This window comes from Nelumbo nucifera, chromosome 2 (assembly GCF_055504915.1).
Source record: "Nelumbo nucifera cultivar China Antique chromosome 2, China Antique-T2T, whole genome shotgun sequence".
Taxonomy (NCBI): domain Eukaryota; kingdom Viridiplantae; phylum Streptophyta; class Magnoliopsida; order Proteales; family Nelumbonaceae; genus Nelumbo; species Nelumbo nucifera.
Window position 1 is genome coordinate 34,740,443 of NC_142650.1, and position 14,522 is coordinate 34,754,964.

Below are 14,522 nucleotides of genomic sequence, written 5' to 3' on the forward strand. Positions count from 1 at the left end.
GAATAAAAGTTTAGGATATCGGAGTAATTGAAATATGCTAATTAAACCTTTTTCTGCACCTCTTCAATTCAGTTGGCAGTCACACATATAATTACCATGTATATGAGAGCAGAATGTAAAACTTGTCACAGATCTCGTCTCTTAGGCTGTGTTTGGTTGCAGTGTAATTTTATTAGTACTAATACAAATGCACGAGTGTAAATGAAAAGAATGTAAATTTTGGCTTAATTTTGTTTTGGGTTTTACTTTATTTTATTTCAAGTTTCATTTTACTGCAATAAAAAAAAGATAAATTTTAGAATAAAAATAAATTATAATTTGCATCAAAATTATTTGCACTACCATGATTTTGCATCAGTTCAAATAAACTCGCATTGCAACCAAACACAGCCTTAATATCATCGCCCTTCATAGTTCTCAATTTCGGAGAACGACATCATCCCACCAGATTCACTAGTCAAGTTGCCCCGTCCATGACTCTTCTTCAACCTATCTCTATCATTACACACACCACCACAATCGTTGATATTCTCGGCATTCTCCTGCTGCTGCAGTGCAAATTCAAGGTTCCACAATACATCACCCATGTTTGGCCGCTCAATTCCATTGTCAGCCAAGCATTTCTCAGCAATCGCAGTGAATGTTAACAAACACTCAGGTGCGATCTTATCCTTTAAATAAGGATCGATGATTTGATCCAGAGTTCCGTTGCGCTGGCACTTTATAGCCCAGTGGGCCAACGAAACCTCTTCGTCCGCAAGGTTATGGTCCAGGGCGGGCCTAGCACATAGTACTTCGAACAACACCACCCCAAATGAATACACGTCTGATTTCTCGGTTAGTTGTTGTCGTCGGCAGTACTCAGGATCCAAATACCCGAAACTACCCTTGACTCCTGTGCTAACGTGAGATTGGGACTGACTACTGGGCCCCAACTTGGACAGTCCAAAATCCGAAACTTTGGCTACCCATTTCTCATCTAACAATATGTTGGTTGTCTTCACGTCCCGATGAATGATTGTGTACTTCGTTCCAGAATGGAGGTAGTGTAATCCACGGGCTGCTCCAATGCAGATAGAAAGTCTTTGCTTCCACGGGAAAGGATGAGGTTTGTTTTTCTTGTACAAATGATCACGAAGAGTACCATGGGCCAAATAATCATAGACCAAAATCAACTCTCTGTCCTCCCTACAATACCCGATCAGTGATACGAGATGAAGATGACGTAGCTTTGACAGCATCTCGATCTCCGTTTGGAACTCCCGAGGCCCCTGTTTGGATGTTGGACTTGCACGCTTGATTGCAACTGTGGTGGCTCCACCGTCAATATATCCTCTGTAGACGTTGCCAAAGCCACCTACACCAATCCGCCGTGCCTCATCGAAGTCATTTGTGGCCGCTTTGATATCTACCAACGAGAAGTGACGGCAGAAATCGTATTGCAAGGGCGAAGTGTTTATCTTTTCCCGTCGGCGTCGGAAGACAAACAAGGATAGAAACGAGAGCACGAATACAACCACCACTACGCCTACGGCAACAGTGAACCAAATGTGAAAGTGGTGAGACCGCCGTGAAGACCTGCTGCCAGGCGAAGCAACGCTGTTTGGCGTATAGTTAGGATTCAATCTAGTTAGATCTCTATTGTTGCTCAATTTGAAGATCTCGAGCCCATTTAAGATTGCATCCATATACATAGGGTTTTCTTCGACGTTAGGGTGTAGCTGGAGCCACAGATCTTGCTTTTCCTCGTCCTTCCGTGTTACGATCACAACATAATCTTTGAACACAGGAATCCCATTCCCGCTGCTCCACATGATCACATCCGCTTCTTTTTCTGCCGTCTGGTTCCCAATAAGGATGCTAAACAGCCTCTGACCTTGCATTGTTATCTCAAACTGGAATTCGCAGAAATGGAGCCTGAAAAGGTAGTAGAAACCCGAATCGACGATAAAATGCCAAGTTAGATTGTATTTAACATTATGGGATCTGTCCATGCCCATCGTACGAGCGCTACGGTAGACGGAATCAGGCGCTGTGTAGTTAGGAACTGATGGTGGGTAGTGGATCTGGATGGTCATATTAGAGGGAAGGACACCCTTCTCACTGCCAAGTATGTAATCAGTGTCGTCATACCAGGAACGATACAGGCCCGTATCATTTTGAGGTGAAATATCACTTCCACCAACGTTTAATCGGTGTACCGTCTCAAAAGCAGTCATCTTAGCAATGGAAAATGAGTTCTTCTGACCCACAAGAGGAAGAGAGACATCATCCCCTTCGATATACAAGCCGGCGGGCATAGAAACTATCTCGATTCCATTCACAAATCCATATGTCTCGAAAGCATTGGGAGTTGGGGAAAATGTGATATCTAATAGACTGGAGTTCTCTGTGTTTACACAAAATTCTTTGACAAAGGAGGCTTGTTTCAGAGTGTCTGCAGTGAGGAAGGCGCTGAAGTTACGAAGGAGAGTGTAAGAACCAGCGTAGACGTCAAAGAAGGCGTTGGTTTTGTCAAGACCGGAATATGAAGCTGGGTAGAAGTAGAGGCGAATGAATTTTGGACCGGGTTGGACCAGGAATGTGTAGACAAATGGTGAATGAAAGACACGAGCTGTCATGTAAGGGATTTGGGGCACGGAGGAGTCTTGCTGTGAAGCTGTAGATGTTGTTGACAAGTTGAAACGGTCCATGGGTGCAAAATTAGAGCCAACGTCGCCAGTCCAGTTTCGGCCATCTTGTGACTGAATCGACTTGAGAGGGGAGCCGCAGTTGAGGAGGATTTCTTCTGGAGTATAAGAAGAGACACTAATGATCACTAAGTTTGTTAGAGCGAAGTAGAGGTAGAGAAGAGTGCTGAGCAGGGAGAATAAGGAATCTCTCATAGTGTTCTTCATGAACTCAGTCATACACAGAAGATGACTGAAACTAGTAGGAAGTAAAATGAAATGAAACTTGTAGCAATCTCAAGCTCACTTATTCATTTATTAATCTCTGTTGATGTGAGAGATCAAAGTATGTATTAGAAGAGTCAATAGTCAAGTCTAAATCTAAAGTCGTGTCTTATGAATGGCAGAAAGAAAGAATGAACAATGAAAAGAAAAGTTCTGGCTTACCAGAATGACAGAATCTTTAGGATTGAGAATTTGTGGTGGACAAATTACAAGTAAACCTGATTAGGTTTGTGTGGAAAGTAATAGATGTCAAGAAAAAAGAACAATAATTTCCAATGCGTTGTCTTTATTTTTCAATATATATACATAAAAGCTTACTACTTCATTCTATCATCAGAGCTAGATTCGATAGAATCCAAATAAGAAAATGTTGTAAGTGATTTGGATGACAGTCGTGGACTCCAACAAAAAATGAACCTTCCATCTGTCGTTGATAAACCTGAGAGATGATATCCTCATCCAACGTCTTCGGCATTGTCTTAAGGAAGACGCAACACGCAAGCAGTGACTAGCATTTATTGCACTGTCACTAACATGTCAAATCTGTGGAATAATTATGTTCGAATCTGTGAAAACGTGTGCATGCAATAAACTACTTTTCCAACTTCATAGCTATTTGTTGATTATTTGCCATGACCTGGTCAGAGATTAGAGTCGGGGCAGTATCAATGTGCAACAGTGCAAGAAAAACACCGTAAGCGATGCCTGTGTTAAGGGCTGTATAGGCAGTAGTAACGCCCCACGTTTTATTATGATTTGATGGTAGGGCATATTCATTTATTCTTAACTGGGGCATTATTATTAGTTATACAACCTAAACACAGCCACCGTAATTAGACCTGACAATCGGGTTGTGTGGGTCGGGTTCGGGTTGGATTAAGACATTTTGGGTTGATTTTGGGTCAGGTTGAATTTTGGGTTGGATTGCCAAATGTTAGACTTTAATTTTAAATGTTCGGGTTAGGGTTGATCCATGGGTCAATTTGAGTCATCCCAAAAAATAATTAAAATTTAAAAATAAATAAAAAATACCAAAATTAAAGGAATTAACCTTAAAATTTCAAATATAAAATGAAAAAATTTGAACATTTAACGATTCAAAGATTAAACAATAAAGAGTAAAGACTAAATAGTAAAAATTAAAGAGTGGAAACTTCTAACAATGCATAAATAGTCCCAACTCAGTTTTTTCCAGGTTGGGTCAAGTCGGATCATTCTCAAATTTAGGTAGTTCAATATGAGACCCTAACCCTATTTTTTCGAGTTGGGTTGGGTTGAGTTCGTGGGTTGGGTCAACTTTTAGCCAGGTCTAACCGTAATGGTATCCATATGTAGATTACCCTAAGTAAGGTTTCAAAAGGCTAATGGGAGAGGCAGAAGTTGAAGTATGATAGGGGTAATCATAGGCTGAAGGGATCGGAGAAGCCGAGGACAGGTAGGGCTTAGAACCTGTAATTGTTAGACAGTTTTTGTATGCCCTTAGCTTCAATCCGATTTGATGTACTTTTGTTATTTAGTGGAAATAAATAAAGTGCATGTTTGATTCATGTTGTTTGGTTTAATTCTGTGCAAAACCCTAAAACTGGACTTTTATAGAGATTCGTGCTAGTTTTAAATGTTCACAGCCGTTGGATAAGTCTGGGGAGATTTATCCTGCCAAGGCTGATACTGGTGTGCCGCCAAGTGTTGGGATGGCCTATCTCAACCACCAGGGTAAGACCCGAGGCACATGCAGTATGGGATTAATTGAATCCTTGAACCGGACCAAATTTGTAGTATTGCCCTGGACCTTGGAGACAGATGGGCAAAACTGGAAAGTTACACCTGACCCCTAGACTCGATTATGACACTTCACTAGGTGTCGGATCAGGCTGTCTTTGATATGCCAATCAGTGAGATCCTTAGCGGGGATCAAAACCTGGGTATGTTGGGGCAGTTTGAGAATTCATCTGAGTGGGTGATCATAGTGACAGAATCAGCCACTTTGTCGGACAAAGGGTAATGATCGGGAATGCACTCTCTCTGATGGAAACCAAACTGTCGGCAATTGATTTCAATCGTTGGAATTTTGTTTTGCAAAATTAATATATTTATATTTATATGTACGGTTTCAAAGTTGTTTGCAAATGGTTTTAATTCCCGGGATCCATGTGAGAGGAGAGTGCGGCACTGTTCCTTGCAGCCGAGGGAGAGGTCATCTCTTGTCGGGCAGTGCTTGATCATTAAGGGCTGAGAGGTTAAGTGTAAGACCATTTAGGATAATACCTGATGGGCTAATTTTGCACCTGCCCACAGTCCCTGGGTTTTTATAAGATGGCTTGGCCCAGGGACCACTTAATGTAAGTGTTGGGCCCATAGGGTCCATATGATGGACTCAAGGGGTTCATTGAGTTTTTCAGTGAATTCGGCTGGGCCTTGTATTAAAGGCTGGGCCAAACCCATGTGGCTGGTGTGTAGATCAATGCTTGGGTCCCATGCCATACAAAGAAGCCCAACTGGGCAGCAGATTGGAAAGTAATTAGACACTGAACACTTAATGGGCCAAAAGCCCATTTCGAGGTGGGCTGATATGATCACCCATTCATGGGGCGAATATGAGATTAAAGTTAGTAAAAGGATTGGGCCTTTAGCCTTATCCACTCTTGGAGACCAAATTCAAATTAGATTTGAATTTGGTAACCTCCTGATAAGATCAGGAGTAAGCTAACTTTATCTGCAGATAGGATTAAGATAATCCCCTATCCAAATACTGATTTGGATTGGGATATCTCCTCATTAGGAGGTTTCTTAATCAAGAAGAAAGGAGGAGAAACAAAAGAGGGAGAGAGAAATCATCAGATTTCGAACCACCTTGAAGAGATATAGGATATCTCCTGCGAATTGAGAGAGGATCTCATTCATACTCCAGAAAAGAAGAAGAAGCAGTTCAGCCCTTTTTCGCCCTTGGAGTTCTCCTCCTGCCGCCGCCATCTACCCTTCCAAGATTTGATCTTTGCAGAAAAAGAAAGTCAAGAAATCTGTTCTTGACATTAGTCTTGCAACAAAGACTAAAAGGATTCAGTGTTTAGTATTTCCAGAGGATTCTTGTGAAGGATCCAGTGTGTAAGACGCACCCTGCTGGTTCTGTTCCATCCACAGCTGTGTCATCTTCAGTAGGAACGGTTCTTGGTGCATTCTTTGGGCGTGAACACCAACTTTGGGAGATACTGCTTCTTCGGATCAGGTATATTCCTCCCATTTGTCTTTTGGTACAGATCTGGTTTGATTATAGTTCAAGTAGGATCCTTGAATATTGTATTCTAAATTTAGGGAATATGATTCCCAGTTGGGAGAAGGTAGGAAAATTTTTGAAATTCGCCCACCCATTCCGCAACCTTTATGGCGTCCATTAGATGGATCCTACCATTCTTTCAGTAATAAGGGATATAACCAGAGTGAAGCCAAACTAAGTTGTGAGACTATGATGTTTATTTGGCTTTAATTGGAAAAGAGTATAAATGCAAAATACAAGGTTGTGCATTCTACATATACTTCCAAACTGAGCTTTACAGATATCACATATATTATTTTATTTTATATATTAGTAGGGACCTATGCGATATACTAGCTTGGTTAAATGAAAGATAAAAAATAGAAACACATAAAAGTAGACAATTGTTTTATATTTTAACTTTTTTAAATAGTTAACGACATTTAGGCGTGGACACGAGATAGACCAAGTCTACCCATATTGATTAATAATATTACATATTAAAAAGTATAAAATTTTAACTTAATTTATAATGAATATTAAAGAAAATACAAATAAAATTTTATGATGTATATATATTGATATATTTTTTTGGTAATATATATATTGATATATTATACCATATATACACTAGATGAATATAAGATTTTTGAAAGTTACAAGTTGAAAGAGCTAGAAGATCTAGGGGCTATTAAAAACCTAGTTTTAGAAATTTGGAGGAGAAGTTTAGATGCGTATATAAAGATTCCATCTTTAGAATGTTATTTGCCTCTAACTTAGGTAATTGGGTTTACTATGGGTTGTAGGTAAATTCATTCCTAAGATACAACAAAACTTGAGATGAGAAACTATAACCAAAAAAGTTGATGAATCTCTAAGAAAATCTTCTATGTGACAATAGCAATTCAGATTGAAAGAAACAAGGATGTTCTATGTTGCGAATTGTGTGTAAAATAGCTTGATTTACACTCGTATTTTAGATTTTGGAGAGCCACCACGAAAATGAACAAGTGTGTTTGAAGAGACTCTTTGTGCAACTCCCTAGTTGAATTAATTATGCGATTATTCACAATTAATTAACAGTTAATGACTGTTAAAATAAAAAATTATGTCTCTTGATCACATCTATTCAAGTTTTAACCGTTGGATTTAATTTAAAACATCAATTGTCACATTTTGACCTCAAAAAAGTGTTCATTCCCACTTTTGCTTGTGTCAATGTGATTCACAACATAGGTTAAATGCGATTTGTGATTACTATTGTACTTGCGATTGTGATATGCAATTGTACAATATAGCTCACTTACACGAGACCACATGGGTGTGCACAAAGTGTATCTCAAAATGTCTCATTACACCACATATATTCACGCACACTTATATGTTCATGTTGTATGGTAGTAAGTCTTTATAGTCTCCTTTTCATAATTTTAAAGAATATAAGTAAGCTCCTACTAAAAAGGTTCAAAACAACAATTTTGATGGGAATTTTGAAAATCACTTTTTAAAGTGCATGTGTGAGTATACTCTAATATGGAATTAATAAATCAAACACCCATGAAATTTAATCACATGAGATCAAAATCCATCAGTGTGCTCCATTATGAGAACAAAATCCAACAAGGCAAACCAAAATGGATTTGGGTGGTAGTATGGGTGCAACTCAGGTGGAATAATTTGTGTTGAGGTCAACCAAAGCCCAACCTAACCTGAGGTCATACTTAAATTTATCAACCAAGCCTAACCGACACAATTTGGGCCAGGCTTGGGCTTGAATTGGGTTTATTGGGCTTATTTAGCCTTAGGCAGGTTGGCCAACAGGCCAGGTTTGAAAGAATATACAAATATTTTTTGTATAATCATCTTTTATTGGGCATCATAGCCTAACTTAGGTGTAGAATTGAATCAAAATATATAGAAATTTCATGTACAAATATACATATACATATATAAGGACAAACCAATGCATGAGGCTCCCACCATTGTGAGGTCTAGCGAGGAATAGATGTATTCAACCTTACCCCTACACATACAGAGAGGTTGTTTCCAAGATTTGAAATTTGATCACCCTGGTTGCAATGGAGCAACCCAACCATTGCGCCATGACTCACCCGCATAATTTATACATATTTATGTACATATAATTAGGATTTTCAAAAAAATATTTTATGCATCTTTTATGAATATATGTATATATTTATGCATATATGTAATGTTAACTATCATATTGGATTATCAAGGAAAAGTGAGAGGAATTAAAATTTAACTGCAGGATTTGGTTTGAAACCTATGCTCAATACTTGTCTACCCACTTGGATGTTCATATTCCAGGATCAAAACATCAAGTTCATAAAGCTTGGTTTGGAAAGAGTACAAATGCAAATATGTATAGTGCAAATACATATAAAATAATACTAAGGCCTCGTTCGCTTTTTGGTAAGTTATTTATCTGGGTAAATGCAGTTACTTGGGTAAATTTTTCCTGGGAAATACTAAATAAACTTTTCCTGGTCCCCACATAAATCTGAAAAAAGAACATGAGATTCTTGGTCAGTGGGAACCAAAATCCCATTGACCAACTTTTCCCCCTCTCAAAATCCGAAAAAAGAATGCCCCCTAAATTTAAGGTTTTGCACGCATTTGTACTCCTTCCAAACTAAGCCTAAAAGTTATATATAAAGCACGGAAAATATCTTTTACCTTGTAAAACCATCTAAAATGCAAGAAGATTGTGCAGAATGTACAAAATGGATGGATAAGGCTTGATAATTCTTGCTTTTTAAGAACTTTTTTTCTTGTCAATCAAAAGCCCCTAAAACTGAGATCAAATCAGCCCCCCCACGAGATTGCCCCCCACAATGTCCCACAGCACATCCCCACCGTGTATTGTGAACTTCTCCCGATGATAATACCAAAAGTGTTGATGTCATCATCGGGAGATGTTCACAATACACGGAGGGGATGTACTCTGGGACATTGTGGGGGGCAATTTGGTGAGGGGCTGATTTGAACTCCCTAAAACTTAATATTTTCTTTTGTATTCTTTACTCTTTCTTCTATTGAGTTTCTTTCACTTTCTTATATATGTTCTCTTGTTCACCAAAATGAGAGTTGGTTGTGTTTGTTTTGATTAAAGGGGCCGGAGAAAAACTTTATTTTCTTAATAAAAAGGTGTAGAAAAAAGCCTAGATGGTTCAAAACGAAAATTCTTCTGCCTTTTTATGTTGACACAGAAAGAGTAATAAATAAAAGATTATTTCATCATGTTTGTCGATTGTTATCAAAACCGGATTAGACCGGATGGTCGGACCGGAAAAACCAGGAACCAGTCACCTCCAAAACTGTTGATTTTGGTCAGCAAACCGTTGAATCGGTCGATTAACTGTTCGAACCGTTCTAACGGTTTTGACCGTTTTCAAATTTTTTTTAATTTTTTTTGTCAGAATGGGTTGGCTGTTCGGGTCGAACGGTCAGACCATTCAAACCAGTAACCGGTTCGTTTTTAAAAACCATGTGTTTGTCTTTATTAAAATTACTTTTGTTAATATATATTTATTCGGAGTGCGATTGAGGCAGATCAATGGGTTTAATAGTTAGATTTCAAAACATTTATTTTGAAATTTTGAAGAAAAACTAAAAATTATCAAATTAGAGTAACTAGCTGTTTCTCCATTTAACTTTCATATCGATTCTAGACGAGAACTTTTTGTTTACATATAAACTAGAGGAGCACATCTGCCCCCCACAGAGCTCGTCCCCAAAACGCTGAGAATTTTTTGTTTTTTGTACATAAAAACAACCCATTATGATTTAGATTATCACCTGATAGGGGTAACGCTGAGGAGAATCACCCACTTCACATCCATGCGCACAAGAAAAAGGCAAAAATGTCTTATTTCAAGAGTGGTGCTATTTTTGTCTATTTCAACACAACGATGAAACTGAGGATTGGGAATTGAATAATACTAGGGTAAATTATTAAGACCCCTCTGTACTATGGGTCTGTGATAAAGACCCTCCTGTCTTGCGATAAAGACCCCTTCCGTTAGCCTTTCGTTCAAAATCCGTTACAATTTTTTTTTCAGACAATTTTAACCTCTTTTGAGTTAAATGAGAACACCGACAAAAATGGCTAGGAAAAAAACTCCAGCTGTTACCACTCCCGCCACTGCGCCGGGTCTTTGCTTACAGAGATGGTTATGGCAGGATGACTTGTTGGAGTCAGAAGCAAAGATGGTAAGGAGTTGTCGAATTTAATGCGTTAGCCATTACTGAGGAAGGGGATGAGGAGACAGAAGATGAAGTTCAGCCAAATGAAGTGTTGGATTTTAATTTCATAAGAGATTAAATCCAATGGATTTGATTGGTCAATTACATGAGAAATTGCACCTGCACACTTGGTTGAAAAATCAGTTTTTTTCTTACAAAAACCCAGTTTTGAACTTGTCCCACATTGGAAAATTATAAGGATTGTTTTCAGTATTTTAAATAGGAGCTGATTTACACTCCTTAGAATTAGTAGAAAAGAGTATGGGGATTTGATACCGCGCAACGTGCACGCACGCGTGTGTGCGGCGCAATGAGGCGCTTTAGAGGCGCACTTTGCTCGCACTTTGCGCGCACCCGCGTGGCTCGTGATGGACGGCTCTGGTTTTGATGCATTGATGACCGTTGATGAGATCAACGATCACGATTCGATCGGGTGTGATCAAGAGGCACAATTCAAAGTTAACAGTCACCAACTGTTAACAACTTATTAAACAGTCACAATGTTTGAAATTGTGACCGTTCAAGGTGCCTTCTCTAAACCAACACCTACCTTTTCATCATACCTCTTCACAAATTATTTAAGGAGCATGAATCAGACTCCAAAATATACATTTTCGAAATTCACTATTTCTCTCTCAGTCTGATCTACTACAGTCTCATGGAAGGTTTCTTTGGAGACTCTTCAACTTTGCTGGTTGCAGATTCTCGCCCAAGGCTCTGTTGTATCCTGGAAACGAATTTGCCTGTAACTCAACAACAAACTCAGTAAAACTGAGTGGGGGCAAATAACGTTTTAAAGACAATGTCTTCAGACACGCCTCAAAGCTTCTCCTCCAAAGTTAGAGTGACCCCATCTTCCTCAACATGAAGAACTAAAATTCCACTGTTCAATGCTGTGATGTACTCCCTTGAGTCGAACTAGAGAAACCCACGTACATGAAATCGTTGACAAACCGTTCTAGGTCGAGATTAAATGACAGAAGCGGATTGGTTGGCCGGAGAAACAAAGATATTAAACGATTGAGTCGAGCCATCATAATCCATCCAAGCATTCACGAGATCCCCACTTTTTAGCTCCACATTAACTGCACCCAAATCACCCACCTGAGTAGAAAGCAAGCTGTTCAAATCCAAACCCACATGGTTCCCATTAATGTCCCTGAATTCTACGTCCATTAATGTGTCGAGTTCAACCACAACGAATCCAGACATTGCATTTCTTCCAACCAGGCCAAGGAACTCACCAGTGTTTTCCATTGTCTCGTCATCCGACGAGTTTAGAAAAGCGAGTCCTCCACTGATGGAAGATGGGTCGAGATTAGTGATCGAGAAGGAGAAAAAAGTCGAGAAAAAAGCCAGAGGAGTCTCCGGCTGGTCGAACCTGATGGGCTTGACAAATCACAAGTGAGACGCAAGCTGCCATTACTCAAATGAGCATCTCCGAGAAGCTTCAGATTGTTCAGAAGGCAAGGATCCAAAGGAATTCAACTAGATGGGGATGGGCATCATATTGTAGCTGGGCGACACGTACTCATCTCTAACGGTTAGATATTGGGTGAAAAGGAACCCTCTCTCTGACTTGACTTCTTGTCTGGGAGAGGTGGACGCAGATTGCAGGCTGCTGACAGAAGATGGAGGCAGATACGTAGTGCTACCCACACGGACCTACGGTGATGATAGTGCTTCGGCTATGGGATGGGCCCCACATAGTGCTGCTTCGGCTACGGGCTACGGTGAGTGATGACAGTGACAGTATTGATTGCTCCCCTGCGACAGCGAAAAGAGGCCTTCTTCTCCAACAAATAGATCTTCTCCAGCAAACGGCGAAAATAGATTTTCTTCTTCGGCGACGGCAATAAGATTTTCTTTCCCGGCGATGCTGATACTCGCTTTCCTCTACATTCGGTGTGGCATTGGTGTGATCTCCGACAGAGAACGGACACTAGATGGATTACACGAGGGGTTTCGGCTGGGTTTCAGGTAGTGCTTAGCGTTTCAGGCAGGGTTTCACATGCTGGTTTTCGGTGGGTGTCTATTTCCATCATTTTGAAAATGTTAATTCGACTTATGGAGGGTATTTTTGTCAAATGGCATGTTCTGTTAACGGAGTTAACGGGGAAGTTTGTCTCACGGTCATAGTACGGGAGGTCTTTGTCACAGACCCCATAGACAGGGGTGTCTTTGTAATTTACCCTATATTCTAAGCACCGGGAGAAAGTATTGAAGAGTGAGAACAAGTGTCGGCAATGAAGATTTTGAATGAGGGATAGTAACAATTTGTTGCACTTGACAAGAAGACCGGAATGAATAGAGAAAGTAGAAAATGTCTACTGGGTCAATGAGAACCTCTCTCAAATTCTTCCCTGTAACACTACTCTTATTGCTGCAATTGGTATGTTCAAGTATTGCTGCTGCTCCGCAAATAGGTTACAGATCCAAGCCTAATAATGGCTCCGTTGAGGAATGCCGTCGAGAGGAGTTGACGATGGAGTCGAATATCAGTCAAAGCTTTATTATGACAACCGTAAACATACTCGGTGCAAATGGCGTAATCTGTAACAAAGAGGGACGACCCTATGAAAGCTGCCTCCCTAAACCTGCAGGGAAGTATGACAGAGGGTGCTCTATTTACAATAGATGCAGACAAAACCCAACCGGCGAGGGAAAGTGAAACTCAAGGTCAATGCTCTGCAATTTACTGGTGCTTATGCAAACAATTCAATATATTGTTCGTGGTCAACAGAGTGGAGTATATTCTAGTTCTTACAAGTTATAGCAGTTTGTAATACGTATAGATATATATATATATATATATATATATATATATATATATATATATATATATATAAAATGTCAATATTGTGTAGTTTGTACTTTGACAAAATTTTCTTCTTCTTGTCTAGAATTTGATGTGAAATTAATGGACTAGTTGCTTAATTCTCTCTAATTTCATAATTTTCCGATTTTCTTCAAAACTTCAAAGTCAATGTTTTGAGAACAAATTATAATAACAGAAGTAATTTTAATGAAGACAACAATAATGATCAAATAAGCTTTTATTTATTATTATAGGAGATCGGTTGCGATGTTAAATGAATATTGTCTCGGTTTTTTGTTTTCATGGAGCTTGAATGGAACCAACAATGCCGTTTTTTTTTTCTCATTCCAAAGAATATCGATCCCTTGTAGAAGGTGAACTTCTGGTCTCGAATACAGTGGAGAAATGCAATGAATTAATTGTGTCAGCAGGTTGCTGAAAACCTAAAGTAGAAAACCATTTCCCTTTGATTGGAGCACATTAATTTTAATTACTTTGACACTTAGTCAACATAAAAGGGCAGATGAATTTTCATTTTCAACTATTTAGGCTCCATTTCTACACCTTTTAACCAAGAAAACATAGTTTTCCTTCCCTTTAGTCGAAACAACACAAGCAAACGCTCATTGCGGTTGCCAAGAAAATAGAAAAAAGTGAAAGAAACTCAAGGAAGAAAGAGTAAAGAAAAGAAAATATTAATTTTTACGGGCTTTTGATTAATAAAATAAAATAAAATGAAATGAAACAAAGAAGGTTTTTGAAAAGCAAACACTATCAAGCTTTATCCCTGCCATTTTGGAGTACGGATTTCCACTAAGGTCAATAATTCATACTCTATGCATCAATTCCCGCCTACCAATTGGCATTAATTCCAAACTGGCACCTACCCAGACAGTACTTTGAACCTACAAATTTTGACCCTGGACTGATCGGTTATTTTCTCAAAAACTTTAGGTTCAACTTGATCTAATACCTTGTAGGTTTCAGATAAATTAAAAAAAATGCATTGATTTAATTTGAAAATAATTATTGTATGTTAAAATAAGATTATCAGTCACATTAAAGATATAACATGTTTTATTTATTTTTCATTAATTTACATTTCACAAGATGTACTTAACATCAAGACTTTACAAGATTAAAAAATGTCAAAATTACTTCATCACATTTTAATAACCACCCATTGAATCTTATCTCATTATAATATTCCTTGATAGGGGCAAGGCTGAGG

The 14,522-nt window shown here is 38.8% G+C and overlaps 1 pseudogene; it reads right to left on the reverse strand.

Moving 5' to 3' along the window:
- Positions 1 to 240: 240 nt before the first annotated feature.
- Positions 241 to 3,091, reverse strand: LOC104589851 (receptor-like protein kinase FERONIA pseudogene; annotated as a pseudogene).
- Positions 3,092 to 14,522: the final 11,431 nt, after the last annotated feature.